We start from the raw sequence: 18,854 nt of genomic DNA on the forward strand, positions 1-18,854 counted from the left end.
CTCAAGCCTTGATTCTGAGATGACTTGAGTAGCTACAACAACAAGAACAACATACAACAAGTCCAATTTGTGGAAATGACTGCTTCTTTTAAATTGCTTTTTCAAAATGTGAGCAGCCGCTTAGTCTTTGTCCTTATGGCTGAAATGATTTGTCATCTACCCTTGATGGGCTTGAATTTAACGAAGAGCTTGCAGTTGACCCGTTTTTGACAACTTGATTTCCTGTAGCTTTGTCCTTGATTTCTTTCTTTTGTGTAGAAGTTCCTTTTGACCCATTTTTTTCTTTTGCTTGTTTGCTTCCTTTTGACCAGGGGTTCCTTTTGTCCCGTTTTTCCTTTTGCTTGCTTAGAAGCAGCCTCTCCATAAAGAATTTCGAGGCAACTTGATTCTGAGATGACTTGAGTAGTGTATGGATAACATTGCGACTTCGTGCAGACCCAACCCAATTCCAAACATAACTTCTTTATTCTGTCGCTTTTAAGCTCAAAATTCAGACACCTCTCTATCGGAGCATCTTCCATTCCTGGGTTTTCGGAGAAACCATTCTGGCCCTAACCCCTTCAATCGGCTTTGCCTCGGTACTGTTTGAAGTCTTGCGTACCCTTTGCTGGATCCTTTCCATGATTACCCTTCAAAACTTCCCCTTTGATGGTGCTTCTTAGGATGTCCCCAGCTTTGATTGATGCAGAGCAGATGAATGCATTTTTCTTTGCCAATTTTTATTATCTTTTTTTTTTATCATCATTTTTTTTAATTTTTTATTATTTTTTTTTCGATTTTTTTTTTTGCTTTCACAGGAAAGGATAGGGAAAGAGCATAAACATGATTGGAACGTAAACTGATCCCTTTTTATTGATAAGACAAAATTTGTGTACAAAAGACACTTAGATTTACAAATGAAAACTTGAATGGAAATGAAAATGAAAAGAAAAACGAGACCCTAAAAGATAGACTCTGGGTGGACTGTGATGGACTAGGATGGGATTGACTATAGTGACTTTGTTCTTCTCGATGCTTAAATCGATCAGACAGGTTGTTGTTGGTCTTGAACAATTCCTTTGTTCTTTTGGAGGTTTGATCTCAACCTTCTCAGACACAAACTTCATTCATTTCTAAGAAAAGTTCGAAAGGATCGAAAGATTCTTGTTCAGCAAATTTTTTTTGCATTAATCCCATGGTTAGGCAAGGGATTGGTTGATATTCAACTTGCTCTTGGGGATGATGGACCCATTGTCAACCAGGTCTTGTAGGCGGTTTTTCAAAGTCCAGCATGATTCTGCTTCTTGTATGAGTCTTTTTTGAGTTGACCCAACTGGATTAAGTCTTCCACCTTAGTTGCAGTTGCAATGAGCGATTGGAACATAGGCAAGTACTGTGTTTGAAGCTGTGACTGGTAGACAGGCAGCAAATTCTTGATTATTATGTCAACTTGTTCCTGTTCAGAGGGTCGGTTGATCATTTGAGCAGCTTTGCTCTCCACCTTGAAAGGAACGAGGAGAAGGACTCATTATTCTTTTGTTTAGTGGTTTCCAGCTCCCTCCGGGTAACATCCATTTCGATATTATAATGGTACTGCGTGTTGAAAGCATTGCATATGTCCTCCCAATTCTTCATTTTGGAACGATCCAAGCTCACAAACCATCTTAATGCAGCACCAGTCAAAGATTGCTGAAACAACTGAGTAAGGAGCTCGCTGTTCAGGCCAAACGGGTTGAGGGCACCCACATACATTTTCAGGTGTGTTTTGGGACAAGTGGTTCCGTCAAACTTGTCCATGTTAGGCATCTTGAATTTTGTAGGTAATCTTGCTTCGGGGAACAAGGACAAGGAGTCCATGTCCACCACTTCCTTGTGTGTCTTGAGGGCAGTAATAGACCTTTCCAACAATTCCAGCTTCTCTCTCATTTTCTGAGCTTCCAGCTCAGAAGCAGTTCCAGAGGGCATGTCATCCAGGGCAGGGTTTGAGGACGTCGGTGCAGCGCCGGGTCCCTGATTGGAGGCAGCAGGATCATTTCCCCCAGCTAAAGCCCCATTTCCATTACCACTACCTAGTTCAGCTATTAGGGCAGTTCTCTGGGCAACTAATGCCTCATTCATTCTAACCTCCATTATGGCCTCCAGTTGTTCAATGAGGTTTTGGATGTCAGTAAGTGATGCCATTGGTGCAGTTGGAGTTGTTGGACTTGTGGATGAGAGCTCAGTTGGTGTTTCGAGTACAGGTGGTCTTTGGAGGGGTACCTGTGAAAGGACATAGTCAAAACGATTAGACTATCCTATATAAGGTGTTTTCATAGGGTATGTGAGATAGTGTGAGGTAGGGTAGTGTATGGGTAAGGTACTTGGACTTGACCCTGTGAGATGGGACGGTTTGACCCTGTGTGGTAGGGTAATGTTGGTATGCTAGGGCACCTAGGATAGAACCCAATGGGATGTGATATGTAAGGTAGAGTGCTTAGGGCTGGACATCTCGACTTTTCGAAAGGCCCTAAGTTCTCAAAAAAAAAACTTTTTTCGGGCTTTAGGGGCCAAAATGTGAACTTTTGGGCCTTTGTGGCCAAATTGAGAATTTTTGGGCCTTCGGGGCCAAATTGAGAATTTTTGGGCCTCTGTGGCCAAAATGTAATTTTCCAGGTCTCAGGGACCAAAATGTAATTTTTCAAGTCTCAGGGACCAAAATGTGATTTTCCAGCTTTTGAAATGGAATGTTTTTTTTTTTTTGTGAAGTATGGGATGAATGCGTGAATGCGCACAACATCACAACATAATTCATTTTAATGGAATGATTCAGCATCATTGGGTGCATACAGCCCTAAAGGATAGGTTCTATAGGCTATGACGCAAATAGAGAATAGGCTTATAAAGGGACCCTTGAACCTTGAGCATGGATATACCTAACCATATGTGAAACAAAGAGTTTCGCGTTGGTCCAACAGTACGCATGCCCATGGGCCATCCCTAAAATGATTAGGGATGGTTTGCGATAACAGGGAGGACGCTTTGGCTGTCCGTCGACATAATCAAAGAGACCTGTCGATCAGCGCTACTTGCTATCCAGACTCAAAAGTTTGAACAGAGAGAGAAGAAATTCATTTGAAATTCATTTTTTTTATGCAATGGAGAAAAGGATTCTCAATCGTGCAAATAAATCAACAAGTTAAAATGTTTTAATTAAATTGTACAAATTGAGTCCAAATTTCCTCATCTTGTATTCTTAAAGAAAGAAGACTTGATTCATGTTAGGGTACCCTGCATAACAAAGTAAAATAATACCCTAAAGAAGGGCAGGTTAGTTGATGCAACAATCGTAGTCCACTTTATGCAAAATGATTACATAATTCTCCCCAGCAGAGTCGCCAAACTGTGAACCCCTACCCCAAATATCAAGCATATGAATGCATGTTACTAAGGGCAGAAATGCACGTGAATGTATGAGTCGCCACCTCGTTTAATTATTTTAGGGTAAACTAGGAAAAACCCTAAGTGACTCCGATTTTAATTAACCTAATTACTAGATTAATTAACCCAATGTTTAAGGCATGGTCTACGAACCCGAGGTGGATCCCGAGACTATGTCATGCTGATGAACTAACCTATGAATGAATTGCTTTGCAGGGTGATGATGTAATTGGACCAATGAAATGTTTGAATGATTTCAACTTGCCGCTCGGGGTTAAATCCCAAACGTGCCTACATACTTCCGTTCGAATGGAAGATCAAAGTCAACATAGTTCGATAGGCCTTTTTTAAAGGGCTTTGAATGGGTATGCTTTATGCATGAGTGTGTGTATGCTTTGTGCATTTTGCTTAGGCATTTTGCCTGAAAATTGATTTTTAGGCATTTGATGCCAAAAGTGTTGATTTAAGGCTTTTAGCCAAAAAGAATGATTTAGGCAATTGTTGCCAAAAATTGATGTGATTTAGGCGATTGTCGCTAAAATGCTTGATTTTAAGGCTTTTAGCCAAAAGATTGATTAATTTGAAGGCTTTTAGCCAAAAAGGTTGATTTAGGCAATTTGTTTGCCAAAAGATGATTATTTAGGCGATTGTCGCCAAAAATGATTATTCGAAGGCTTTTAGCCAAAAAAAAGGTTGATTAATTTAAGGCATTTTACCAAAGAATTGATTTAAGCGATTTGTCACTGAAAGTAGTTAATCTTACTAATAGGCAGTTTATTTGCCAAAAGTGATCAACTGAATTGCAATGTAGGCAATTTGATTGCCAAGAAAAAAACGTGTTTAATGAAGGCTATTTAGCTACAATTATTGATTAATTGGACGTAAGCCGGATTTGTTCGAAATAAAGGCAATTTCACCATAGTTATTGATTAACTAGGCTTTTTTTGGCCAATATTGTCGGATTTAGGCTTTAATACCACGATTATTGATTAACTGGGCATTTAGCCTAAATTTATTTAATTGAGGCAGTTTACTTGCCTAATGATGACATGAATGCATTTATGCAGTTGTAGAATTAGGAGGAGTAGAAGAGAAACATGCATGAAGTGCTAAAATTAAATAGGCAGAGTTTAGTTCATGTACCTGATTTAATCGACGGCCACTTCTTAACTCCAGGTTAAGCTCCTCGTTAAGGGAATATTAATTAATTCAAATTTAGTGACCACTTAACAAAGCAAGAAAGCAATAAAGCTAAACTAAAATGCAGAAAAGCAGTAAAGAATCGCAAGGAGCATAGGGGAGAAGGAGCGTCCGTCAACACAGACTGAGTGGGTTGAAATGAAGGCCTCGGGGTTGTATTTATAGGCAAAAACGGACTGGTTCGGCGACCCCTGCCGCCGGAGGCCTGGCCGTCGGGGGCCGGCGGCCGCCGCCGCCGGTGAGGACGGCCGCAGCCGCTGTCGCCGGCGAGAGCGGCTACCGCCGCCATGAAGGGGGCCGCCGCCGCCACAGCGGCCGGTGCACTTTCTAGTTTTACGCTCTGGAGGCTTTTCCGGGAGCTCCGGACCTCCAAAAAATATTCCGGGACCAGTTCCGCGATCCTCGCGACGTCCCGGACGTTTTAAGTACCATATTGGCATAATTCTGGTAAATTTTCAAAATGGCCTCTAGTCCGGCCGAACTGTTTGCAGTCCGGGAAAACTGGCTTTTTGAACCTCAAAATTTGAGTATTCACACACACACACACATATATATATATATATATATACACACAAAAAAAAAGGCAAATAAATCGATAGCTAATATTGAAAATTCGATTGTTAAAACATGATGGCGATCGATTTGCAAGCAGATAAAAGCGATGGCAAGATAGCTGGTCGCTGTCTATTAGTGACCGAATATGGATTGTGGTTGCAAAATTGCAACCAATCTAATCGGTCACAGAACGTTAGAAAATAGTCACAGAAGGGTCTTCCATTGGTCTTGGGACTGTCAGCTGCAAATCAATCGCAACAAAATGTCAATCACAAGCCTGTAGCCAATATTGGTCGTAGACTGGTTGCAAAGGAGTCATTGAATGCATTTTACAAGTTTTTAAAGTGTTCTTTGAACGATCGCTAATTGGTCGTAAATTTGTCTTACATGTAAAAAAAAAATTTTAAATTGCAAAAAACTAAATGTCAAGCACTGTTAAATATATATATATACATATCAAATCATACACAAGTTCAAATACCAAAAATTTGCTGAATAATTGTATACAACTCAAGAACATTAAGAAAATGTCATAAACAATCATATATATAAGAACATAAGTCTAAAATGGTCCAAAATCAAATCTATGGAGCTGAGTGGCCAATGTGTCTGTATCAGAGGAGACAGTGTTGGCAGGAGGGTCGCTAGAATGCAAACTCGTGTCTAGAGTAGGTGCTAGTGCTGAGTCGTACACTGGAACTATAACTGATGGAATCGATGGATCAGATGAAGCATGCAAATCTACAAACTAGGTGCTACTGGTGTACTAGACATCCTCATGACATGCTCTCTAAGATCTGCTAGCTGCCTCTCTTGCTCAACAAGATAAGTATGCATCATACAAATATCCTCTTTCCTAGAGTTCGTCAGTACTGGTGTGGAAGCATTCACAAAGGCACAACCTAAGTACGCATAGTAGTGTGCCACTTGCGAGCCAATACCATAGACCTCCCTCTTCTTCTCGCCTCCTATGGCCTCCCAATATAAGTGCAGCTCATCAACAGTTGCCTGTTCTGCACCCCTAAGCTATGGAGATAGCTCACGCTCTCGAGCTGTATGGTAATTTTGCTGAAAACAGAATATAATAATTAAACAAATATTTCATTTGAAAGCAAGCAAAAAATGCAAGTATACTTACATTAATGCTAACCATGCGCTGGTTAATAAGGGTCTCCAAAACGTGGTCCTTTGTGTGAGTGTACTTAAAGACCTCGATCGGGGTAGGCTCACAACCCATCTGAGTTCGTCTCCATTCGATCTCCCTCGTCATCATTCTGTGGCACTTGACGATTTCTTGTGTAAACATGTAGTTCAAAGTAATGCGAATAGAAGGTTGAAGCTTCCTCCACCACGTATGCATTGCAAATAGATCCCTCATCCTTAGCCTTATTACGGACATTCTTTTTTATTTTGTTCAAGTGCCTAATTTTAAAAAGAGAAAATTAAAACAAAAACATACTTTATCTAAGGTTACAAATAATTAGTATATGGTTTGAATGATTTACCTCTCAAATGGATACATCCCTCTACATTGTACCAATCTTGCAATATGACATTTATATGACAAGTGAATTGGTAGATGTTCCATGGAATCAAAGAACCCCGATGGGAAAATCCACTCCAATCTATAAATGATTATTGTAATTTCCCTTGCTAGTTATTCCATATCATTGCATTGAATAACAGTGCTTGTCAATTCCTCGAAAAAAGAAACTCAACTTTGTCATCGCTTCCCAAACTTTTCCCGGCCACAATTCCCTAAATGCTATGGGGATCAACTGTTGCATAAAAATATGACAATCATGGCTTTTTATACCAAATAGTCTATATTTGTTCATGTCTACACATCGACCCACGTTTGATACATATCCATCAGGAAATCCCAATGTTCATACCCATTTACATAATGTTTGTTTTGGAAACTTCCCGATCAATGCATTTTGTTCCAATTCAGGCCATCGACAAATCTCCATCATATTTGCTCGAGCTTTAGCATTATCCTTAGATTTTCCCTCAATATTCATAACAATGTTAAAGAGATTCTCGAACACATTCTTCGCAATGTGTATAACATCAAGATTATACCAGATAAGAAGTGTAATCCAATACGGTAAATCTTAGAATATGCTTCGTTTTTTCCATTCACTGTTTTGCCCAACCCTACTGTTTACTTCTTCTGCACCGATACTGGTCATTTTCATAAGTCCTAGCTCCTCAATTTCAGTTAATATCTCCAATCTTGACTTTAGAGGTGTAGGGGAATAAAAAACGACTTTATTCTTTTTGAACCATTTTCGGTTTTGCCTCCAAGGATGGTCATTAGATAGGAATTTTCTGTGATAGTCAAACCAATATTACTTTCCACCATTTTTCAAAGTGAATGCATCAGTATTTTCCATGCAATAAGGACACGCAAGCTTACCTGCGGTACTCCATATAAATAATATTTCTAATGCTGAATAATTAATGGTCGAAAGCAATGCGACTTGTAGTATGAAATTTTGCTTAACCAAAACATCAAATGTTTCAACTCCTGACTCCCACAAATGATTCAGTTTTGCGATCAAAGGTTGCAAAAAGACATCAATTCTTGGTACAATTATGCATAAAAACATGCACTCTTCTTTCATACACATTGAGGGCAATAGTTACATGATATGACAATGACCCGCTATGATGAATACTGTTGACCAGATTGGCCAAACGGTTGAAACCCATCTATGTACACAACCCAATCTCACATTTCTTATATCAGATGAAAATATAGGATATTGTGTATCAAAGAGCTTCCATGCTTCTGAGTCAAACGGATGAGTCATTATACCATCCTCAGTTTCATGTTCAGCATGCCATCTCATGTGTTTAGTTGTTGCATTAGATGCATATAGTCTTTGAAGGTGGGGAATCAAAGCAAAGTAATACATCTTCTTGTGTTTTTACTCTTTGTACTCTCCCTATATCATCCACTTGCCTCACCTTGATACCTAGGAAGATTATAAAACTTGCATTCTCTTAATTCAGAGTCAAGGCCCAAATGTATCATACAATTATTTCAACAACAATCAATCTTTTCTATAAGTAGTCCTAACCCTCAAACTAATTTCTTTGTTTGGTAGAAATTAACCACCATAGTGTAGACGCTCAAATTTTGTCTCTAAAAGTTCAGTGATGATATACCATCTTCTTTTACATATATTTAGATCGGGATTCTCGATCGCCCAGTTTTCGAACCAATGGTCCGTGGCTGAGATTATACATGTGTTTAACTATTTCTACTTTTTTGGGTTACTAGGCATTTTGTGATGAAACTGAGCCCGAGAAGCGCGTTAGGCCCACCCGACACATTTTTCAATGCATCGCCTCATTTTGCGTGCCACCTGGTCCGATTTGTTAAAAATAGGACCTGCTTTATTGTAGGGCCCGTCAGTGGCATTTGCCAATGTCAGTCCTGAAATGAGGCCACCCACCCTCATTCGCCTATAAATAGGCATTGGGGGGTGTGCATTACAGAAGGATTTTTGACATCTTTGGGGAAACTCTTGTGTTTTGAAAACTCAAAATTGAAATCAAAGGCAACTTTTGTTTCCCTTAGCTCTAAGATTGAGATTCATTGTTTGATCAATCAAAACCCTCAAAGATCAGTTAGAATCCCAAAAAACACATTTACTAATCTTTAATCTCAGATTAGTGGATTAAGAACCAAGCATTTGGGTTTCTTCATCCATCCTTTACATTAAACTTCAAAGAAATCACCAAAAGGTAATATCTGAGAACCTCTCATCCATTTCTTTGTTCTTTTATTTTCCTTTTCGGTGTTTTAAGCACCTATCTTGGCTTTGGTGTTGAGGGAAACCTAGGATCAACCACAAGGTTGTTTCTGTGCTTCTATGGTGCACGGCCTAGGCTAGTGGCACAAGCCACTACGTGTGGCATGCGCCACAAGCTTGTGGCTCGCGCCACTTCAACCCAGAAACCCTGTACTTGACTCTGTTCTTGCCTAAAGCCTTCTTAATATAGAAAGGGCCTTGCGCCACTATATGGGGCATATGCCACACTCTTGTGGTGTATGCCATTTCTCCTTGTGGTGCTAAGCCCTTCGATTCAGAGGCTCAACATGTAAAATAATTAATAAATGGCCCCGATTTGGAGATCCAGTGTCCAAACTCCAACCTTAAGTGGTCTGAGATGCATAGTTGGCCATAAATGGATCAAATAAATTATAAAAACAAGATTGAGAGAAATGATTGGTGTATTTATTCATCATTCGCAATGAACATAAAAGCCATGAGCTTAAATCTTGTTCAAATCTTTAAATTCTTGCTTTTCTAATTATTGTTCCTTACTTTTCAAGCACCTTATTACTCTGTCCTTTAATTTTATGCTTCTATCTTAATGTTTGATGTTTATTATTGCACTAACCTTTCATTTATCAACATTGTAATTAGAACATGCATCATTTGATCATTTATTGTATGAATGAATGATTGTTGATTGGGAATGTATGATTTTTGGATTTTGTGGATAATGGTTACTTTTGTGTTTATGATTGATCATATGGATGTTTTATTTTTATTATGCTTTAATGTTATATTTGGCTAAATGTAAGGAGATCTTAATGGATCTCAATTAAAGCTTGTTTGTAATAATTGTTGGGTATTGAGAAATTTGGAGGGTTAAGGGTAGATCGTAAAATTAGGTATGGATTATAAATCTTTTCTCCTTCCCCCCCTTTTTTTTATGTTTATTTTTATGCTTTATGTTTCATTAAGATATATGATTGACATAGTTTCCCAAAGTTGCATCAAAAAGAATTTACTCATCCTTTTTGGTTAATTGCATTATTTAAGTTATTGTGAATCATTAGACAATCAGGAGGCCGGTTTAAAATTGAGCAATAGGGGTGCCTAACACCTTCCCCTATTATACCTAACTCCCGGACCCTGTCTCTGGTTTAAAACCGAGTTAGTCGATTCCAAAGAGTTGACTAATTTGATAACTTTTTTCTAATAAGGTTGGTGACTCCAAAATTAATAAAACTCTTACCAAAGTAAGACAACCATTTTCGGAGGACAAATGAATGGGTTAAATAAAGAAAACCAATTTACTAAATAAAATGAACCAAGCTCGTTCGACTCGATTCTTTCCAATTCCATTTTTGGAAAAATCACACGTCCTCATATAGAATGGTCTTCCGGCAACAAGTCCTTCGTTAATTGCACAAATCATCGTAACACCTTTCAGAACTGTGGTGCTCCGATTTCATGTATAACATTCATGCCACTGCAAATAGAACTGAGTGATTTATGCATCCAAGGCACACTTTATGCTTCGCTGCACTTAGCATGTCAAACAGCTTTTGCACTGTGGAGTTTGGCGCTTCCTCCATGTTGACCCAATCAAATTATGGTCTAATAGCATCAATTACAATCTCATTATATCGTCCGATTGCATCTAACTGAAATTACGATACTTGACCATCTGAAGATACAATAAAAGATTGACTGGAACCATTGGTAACCCGAGTGTGACCATGATTTTAGCACTCAACTCTAGGAAATTTTGCTATGGTTCCAACAATGCGAGAATCAACTCAATCTGACGTCGTTTGGGCCTTGAACGAACCCCTAGAAGCCCAAAAACCGTAAAATCAAAGGCTAGGGGCAGGGCAGTAATTTGCCCTGATCGGTGTCGACCAGCCCCTGTCCGATACCAATTAGCCCCAAATCAGTGCCGATTTGGTGCCTGCTAGGCACCTCAATTGGTACTGATTTAGGACACAATGGTAACAATTTTGAGGACCTTGGTACTGCTGTGTCCTCTACTCAATAGCCCCTTGGCCTATAAAAGGGCACCTCCCCTCATTTTCAAGCACCTCTTGTTGCTTGATCAAGCTTCTCAAGCATCAATGACTCTCATTCTCCCTTGAACAATTCTAAGGCTATATAGTCCGACCTGCTCTTATTCCTTAGTTGAGTTTAAGTCCTAACTTAGTTCTCAAAAGTTGATCCTTTTGACTTTTACACGCACTTTGGTCTTCCTTAAAATAAAGCTATTAACTAGTTAATTTATTATTAATTAATTTAAGAATTAATTAATCATTCGTTAATTAGCAATATTATAAAACTATAATTCGAGTCCTCGTGCCCTATCTTAGCTCGATTTGGAGGAAGACTCAACCTCTTTGGTCATTTTTAACCGTGGAGCTTTGATCTGGCTGTATCATGACCTAGGATATAAAATACTAAACTCAATCTTTGTCAATTAAGCCCAGTCCGTCCGACACCTTATCAATTGCTAAGCCTGGTCCATTCGGCATATTGTATGCTTTAAAGCCCCATCCACCTGGCACACCCTATAAGCCTACGCCCAAAGTGGCACCTTCAAAACCCTACCATCCTAATCGATGGTAGAACTCTGTGCGCCCTGATCCTTATACAAACGAGAGTGGCACCTTCAAAACCCTACCATCCTAACCGATGGTATAACTCTGTGCGCCCTGATCCTTATACAAACGAGGTACGAAGGTATACCTATGGATTTCAGCCTAGGAAGTGGGCCCTCGACCAAACTAATCGGTCGGGATCTACAGGAATGTGTCACATGTCCTAGAATCCTTGATAAACGAGGCTAGAGTCGGGCTCTCCTTCGAATTACACTGTCTTATTGATTCATTACTTTTAATGCACCATATTCCCGATATTACCATGCATTATTAATATGCTCATCCATCTTATAACTGAGATCCATACAAACAAGTATTTTGATTTCTTGATTAAACCCAAATCATTGATTCATTTCGAAAGAGGCCGAAAACCTAGTCCTCGAACCCAATGATTCGAGGCTAGTGCATTTTATCTAGAAAAGGCAAGCTGAAAATGGAGTCCATCATGGGGTTTTTTCCTTAATCTTTTCCACGAAAACAAAAACAAATTAATGTAGCAATTCTGACACACCACACATAGTCAAAGTGCTCTAAAGAGCAAACTCGACATCACATAAGCACTAAATCGAGCCATAATCTAATAATTTTTTGATCTAACCAACAAAAAAGGAACTATATGGGAGTTCCTTCCAGTTTGTGTGACGAATTGACCAATGGGCCTGACTGGATTAAAGACTTCATCCTTCGAAAGCTCTTTTCTCTCGGATGCTCCAACGGGGGTGCACATCTGGCGACTCTATTAGGGACTTTAATATTTTTTAAAAATAAAAAATGTAGTAAGAGGACTACCTAGTAGGCTTTGAATCTCTGGTTTGGGTTTAATCAAGAAATTGCCTGTTACATTTAGATGCATCATTTTGGAATCCTTTCCCGTCATTAGAATTAAGCAAACCGAGTTGCTATTATCACTTAGGTTCAATCTTCCTTAGAGCTGCCCCTAGTCGAGAAAGCAACTCACCCAATTCTACATACCTCCGTTCTTTATAGTAGGGTAAAGGGTTTGGCGTACCAATCATTCCATTTGATACGACATGGTCAAACGACGAGGTATATTCCAACTCTAGTGGAAGGAACCCTTAAACAAATTCACCCAAAAGCATGTAATGACCTTAGAATCGATCCTTAGGATTATATGCACCAAAAATTGTGAAACGGTTTTGGCATGATATCCATGCATTCAAGCATTTCATGGACCAAGAAGTAAACCAAAACACCAACCAGTGATCAAACCCAAAACATCAAACCCAAAACACCAACCAGTGGTCAAACCTAAACATCATCCCTACCCGAGGAGATGTACCTGACTAAAGTACCTTAAACTATCCTAAAAGCCTCAAATGCCAACCTGAGCACCTGAAATTCCAAAAGCCTTAAACACTAACCTGAGCATTACCAAATTACCAAAAGCCTCAAATCAGACCTAGCACCCAAAATCCCTAAACCGGGGGCAATGCCCAGTCAAGCCCTCAAATCTTGACTCACGCATTGCTCTCCCTTATCCCAAAAGCCTCAAACACTAACCTGAGCACCTTAAATTTCAAAAGCTTCTAAAACTGTCCTCAGCACTACCAAATTACCAGAAGCATTAAATCAGACCTAAGCACCCAAAGTCCTTAAACCAAGGGCAATGCTTGATCAAGCACTCAAATCTTGACTCGCGCATTGCTCCCCCTATCCTAAAAGTCTCAAACACTAACCCGAGCACTACCAAACTATCGAAAGCCTTAAATCATACCTAAGCACCTAAAATCCTTGAACCGGGGGCAATGCTTGATCAATCCCTCAGATCTTGACTCGCGCATTGCTCTTTCTTGTCCCAAAAGCCTCAAACACCGACCTGAGTACCTTGAATTCCAAAAGCCTCAAACACTGACCTAAGCACTACCAAATTACCAAAAGCCTCAAATTAGACCTGAGCAACTCAAATTATAAAAGCCCCAAACACCAACTTGAGCACCTCAAATTCCAAAAGCCTTAAATCAGACCTGAGCACCTCAAATTCCAAAAGCCTCAAACATTGACCTAAGCACTACTTGACCTATGCACCCAAAATCCTAAACCAGGGGCAATGCTTGATTAAGCCCTCAAATATTGACCGATATAGATCCTAACATTGTTGTTCATAATATCCCTACATATGATCATATCGAGCGAGTAAAGTAAAAGCTCCAAAGGCAGAAACCGGAGATTTTCCTCATAATCGAAGAAGGGACAGCCAAGTTGTTGGAGAATAACTTTATCTAAGTCATAGACTACCCGACATGGTTGGCAAATATAGTGTCGGTTCCCAAGAAAGATGGCAAGATCAGAATTTACGTTGATTACCAAAATCTGAATAAGGCATGTCCTAAGGATGATTTTCTGTTGCCCTACATTGACCTACTCATTGACAGAATGACAGGATCTAGTATGATTTCACTCATAGACTTATATGCAGGTGTTGACACGTGTTTTCATGCCCCCGCCTGATCCAATGATGATACGAGAATGTGGAATGAATGGGTTAATGCTACCTGGAAGTCTTTTAATCCAAGGATTTAAATTGAAAAAAAAAGAGAGAGATGATGTTAAATCTTTGACTAGGTCATAGCTACATCACACAGCTATGTTAAACTACATGCCATTTTTGTATTAAACGACATGTAGCTCTGATACAGCAAGTAAGCTGCGTGATGTAGCCGTTTGCGTGACGCAGCCAACGGCTGCATCACGCAGCTATGCTCTGTGACCTACTTATATAAATAGATCTTTTTTTCTCACGTTAACATGCTGCGTCACGCAGCTATGCTCTGTGACCTACTTATATAAATAGATATTTTTTTCTCACGTTAACACAACTCGGGGAAAACTTTGATAAGCATTTTTAAAACCCTAAAAGAAACCCTGCGGCCACATTCTCCTCCAAAAGCTCTTTTGAGTTCGTTTGAAGGAGAATTGCCATTAGAGATCAATTTTAGGTGAATTAAATCATAAAAAAGAGAGAAAATTAAGAGAGAAAAGAGTGAATATTTAAAATCCTTGGTGAAGAAGCTTCTGGATCGCCGTAACCTTCATTTGTTAAGCCGTTCACAATCCTCAATCTGAGGATTAAGTAATTTCTTTACACCTTTTGTGTTTTTATTAATTGCTTATTAATTTTATCATTGTTTTAGTAGTTTAGTCCTAATTAGATTGCATTCTGTTCGTTTTGGTCATTCAAGGTTGTCTTGAATCATATTTAAATAAAAAACGCTTTAAACAAAGAATTTAAAACAAAGCTCGGACCAGAGCAGTTGCGCACGCAGCCAGTAGATCCGTAACGGAGCTGGCAGTTGCGTGACGGAACTGTTCATGTCCAAAATTTCGTTTCTTTAACAAGAAGAGCTGCGTCACGCAACTATATGCTGCGTCACGCAACTGTTCTTCCAAAGAACAGCTGCGTGACGCGACTGTTCTAGGGTTCCAGAAACAATTTTTATTCTTTCGAAAAAATAATAAATTTTGTACAAAAATAAAATTTAATTTTTCCAATAAATCCAAAAATAACCAATTATGAACAGATTATAATTTAATTAAGTTTAGAATATTAAAGTGTGATTATGCATTATTTTGGGTTTTAGGGTTTTTTTTTGGTTTATTTTCAAATCGGGTAGAATGTATTTTTTAGGTTCAGTTTGTAGCCCGCCTTGAACCATAAGGCAAGAGCGGGTCTTTTATTTATTTTGATTTAACTGCTTTTGTTTGGATGATTTGGATAATTTGAATGATTTGGATGATTATGGATGCAATGGCTGATTTTGATTGGGACGATTAATTAATTTTCCATATAAGAACTCGGTTCGATTCATTCGGGTTGGGTTTAGGTAAATAAATAATTTGGCTTTTCTAACTAAAATAAATTAGAAATCGTAAGGTTAAAAGAGGCCGGTTTTTCCAGGCACCGGCTTCCAATGGGCCGACGTACCCAATTCCCTTACCCAGAATCGCCTTGGTGCGCCTGACCAGTTTTCTAAATAATTTGGCCTTTAATAAAATTGGGTTTAAAATGCAGTCATCTTTATAAAATAAAATTGGAAACGGTCCCATTGCCGAAATAATGGGTGGCGACTCAAAAATATTTTTTAAGACTGATTTATCGGCATCGCATCCAAAAAATGTTTTGTCACCATTGTTCTAAATAAGATCACTTTTTCCATCAAAAACTAAAAAGTGGCATCTTTTCGGATCGCTCGGGGGCGGGACGAAAACAGATTGGCGACTTCACTGGGGATGCATCCGCTAATCCTCGGTTATTTTTTAAATAACTAGTCGGTTGCAATTAGGAATTAACTCTAAACCTACGTTTTCTAAAAGTGTAAATAAAATTGATTAGAAAGCCGTGGAAAATTCTTTAATCTGTGAATACTCAAATTTTGAGGCTCAAAAAGCCTGTTTCCCAGGATTGCAAACAGTCCGGGCGGACCGGAGGTCATTCGGAAAGTTCACCGAAAGTATGCCAATATGGTACTTGAAACGTCCGGAAAATTACGAGGATCGCGAAACTGGTCCCGGAATATTTTTTTGGAGGTACGGAACTCCCGAAAAAGCCTTTGGAACGAAAAACTAGCGAGTAGACAGGATAGGGTGGCAGCAGCCGCCGTCCACGGTGGCAGCAGCTGCCCTCCAGCCTTGTTTTTCCCTATAAATACAGCCACGAATCCACAGTTTTACTCACTCGGTCTGTGCTGACGGACGCTCTCTTCTCTCCTACGCTCCTTGCGGTTCTTCTACTGCTTTTCTGCATTTAGTTCAGGTTTTTATTACTCTGTTGTTGTGATATTTGGTCACTTAATTGAATTAATTTTAATTAGTATTCCCCAAACGAGGAGCTTAATCTGGAATTTTCAAACTGAACCTAAGAAGCGGCCGCCGATTAACTCAGGTAATAACGAAACTCTGCCCATTTAATTTCAGCATTTTGTGCATATTCTCTTCTACTCTAAATTTTAATTAAATAATTAAATAACTGCATTCACACCATCGTCATTTTGGCAGCAAACTGCCTTAAGTAAATAAGTTTAGGCTAAAATGCCCGGTTAATCAATAATCGTGGTATTAATGCTTAACTCCGAACATATTGGCTAAAGTGCCTAGTTAATTAATAACTACGGTGTAATTGCCTTTATTTCGAACAGTTCGGCTAAAAGTCCAATTGATCAATAATTGTGGCTAAAAGCCTTAATCAATCATGTTTTTGGCAACAAATTGCCTACAGCTTAATCAATCACGTTTTGGCAACAAATTGCCTACGGTTTAATCAATCGCTTTTGGCAGCAAATTGCCTATAACTCAAATAACCACTTTTTGGTGACAAATCGCCCAAACATCACCTTTTCTTTGGCAATAAACTGCCTAAATTACATATCATCTTTTGGCACGAATGCCTTAATCATTTTGGCGACAAATCGCCCAACAAAACCCCTTTGGCACAAATGCCCTTAATCAATCACTCTGGCGACAAATCGCCTAACCAATCTTTGGCAACAAATTGCCTAATCAAATATCAACTTTTGGCACAAATACCTTAATCAACCATTTTGGCGATAAATAGCCCAAACATCAATTTTTGGCAATAAATTGCCCAATCAAACACCTTTTGGCAACAAATGCCTAAAATAATAAATCAATCAACCTTTGGCAAAAATGCCTAAAAAAAATGCACGAAGCATGCACACACTCATGCGTCAAGCATACCCCTTCAAAATGCCTTCGAATAGGCTTTATCGAACTACATCGGCTTTGATCTCTCATTCAAACGAGAGTACGTAGGCACGTTCGGGATTCAACCCCGAGCGGCAAGTCGAAATCACCAAAACACTTTACTGGTCCAATTGCATCAATTTACCTTGCAAGGCATTTACACTTAGGTTAGTTAATCAGCATGACATAGTCTCGGGATCCACCTCGAGTTCGTAGATTGTGCCTTAAACTTTGGGGTAATTAATCTAGACTTAGGTTAATTAAAATTGGAGTCATTTAGGGTTCTTTCTTAGTTTTCCCTTATAAAAATAAACTAGGTGGCGACTTCATAAAACACACACGTGAGCATACGTCATTCAAGCATAGTTTTGCCTTCAGGGGAGGGTTCACAATTTGGCGACTCCGCTGGGGAGCTATGTAATCATTTTGCATAAAGTGGACTACAATTGCTGCATCAACTAACCTACCCTTCTTCAGGGTATTATTTTGTTGTGCTTTGTTTTGTAGGGTACCCTAACACGAATCAAGTGTTCTTTCTTTAAGAATACTTTATAAGGAAATTTGGACTTAATTGTAAAATTTAATGAAAACATTTAAATTTGTTGATTTATTTGCACGATTGAGAATCTTTTTCTCCATTGCATAAAAAAATGAATTTCAAATGAATTTCTTCTCTTTTGTTCAAACTTCTGAGTCTGGATAGCGAGTAGCGCTGATCGGCAGGTCTCCTTGATTATGTCGACGGACAGCCAAAGCGTCCTCCCTGTTACCGCAAACCATCCCTAATCCTTTTGGGGTTGACCCATGAGTATGCGTACTGTTGGACCCACGCGAAACTCTTTGTTTCACATGTGGTTAGGTATATCCTTACTCAAGGTTCAAGGGTCCCTTAATAAGCCAATTTTCTATTTGTGTCATAGCCTATAGAACCTATCCTTTAGGGCTATATGCACCCAATGATGTGAATCATATCATTAAAACGAATTATGACGTGATATTGTGCGCATTCATGACATATCATAAACATTAAAAACATTAAAAAGAACACAAAATATTCTTTTTAGTCATGCACAATTGGACAAAGGAGTCGATCTACCTCACATTCAGCTACCCTGATACATAATACTACCCACTGTACCCTAATCCAGCTACCTTTATCCTACCAGGTACCCACTGTTCGATTGCCTATCCAAGTTCCAGTCACACCTACAGTGCCATCACCAACCTCACCAGCTTCACCAACTTCACCAACTTCAACTACACTAATGGCATCACTTGCTGACATCCAAAATCTTATGGAACAACTAGAAGCCAGAATGGAGGCTAGAATGAATGAGGCATTAGCTGCCCAGAGAACTGCTCTAATAGCTGAACTAGGTAGTGATAATGGAAATGGGGCTTCCACTGCGGGAAGGGATCCTGCTACCTCCAATCAGGGACCTGCTGCTGCACCGACATCCTCAAACCCTACCCTTGTAATGCCCCATTTTTTTTCCTGTGTTTTAATAGTAGTTTACCGGTCTATGAATAGTACCACCGGTCC

At 39.2% G+C, this 18,854-nt stretch overlaps 1 pseudogene; it reads right to left on the minus strand.

Moving 5' to 3' along the window:
• Window positions 1-5,892: 5,892 nt before the first annotated feature.
• On the minus strand, window positions 5,893-7,787 carry LOC149494620 (uncharacterized; annotated as a pseudogene).
• Between the last annotated feature and the right edge of the window lie 11,067 nt (window positions 7,788-18,854).

This window comes from Jatropha curcas, chromosome 7, assembly GCF_041381405.1.
Source record: "Jatropha curcas cultivar XTBG-Jc1 chromosome 7, XTBG_Jcur_1.0, whole genome shotgun sequence".
NCBI classification, from domain to species: domain Eukaryota; kingdom Viridiplantae; phylum Streptophyta; class Magnoliopsida; order Malpighiales; family Euphorbiaceae; genus Jatropha; species Jatropha curcas.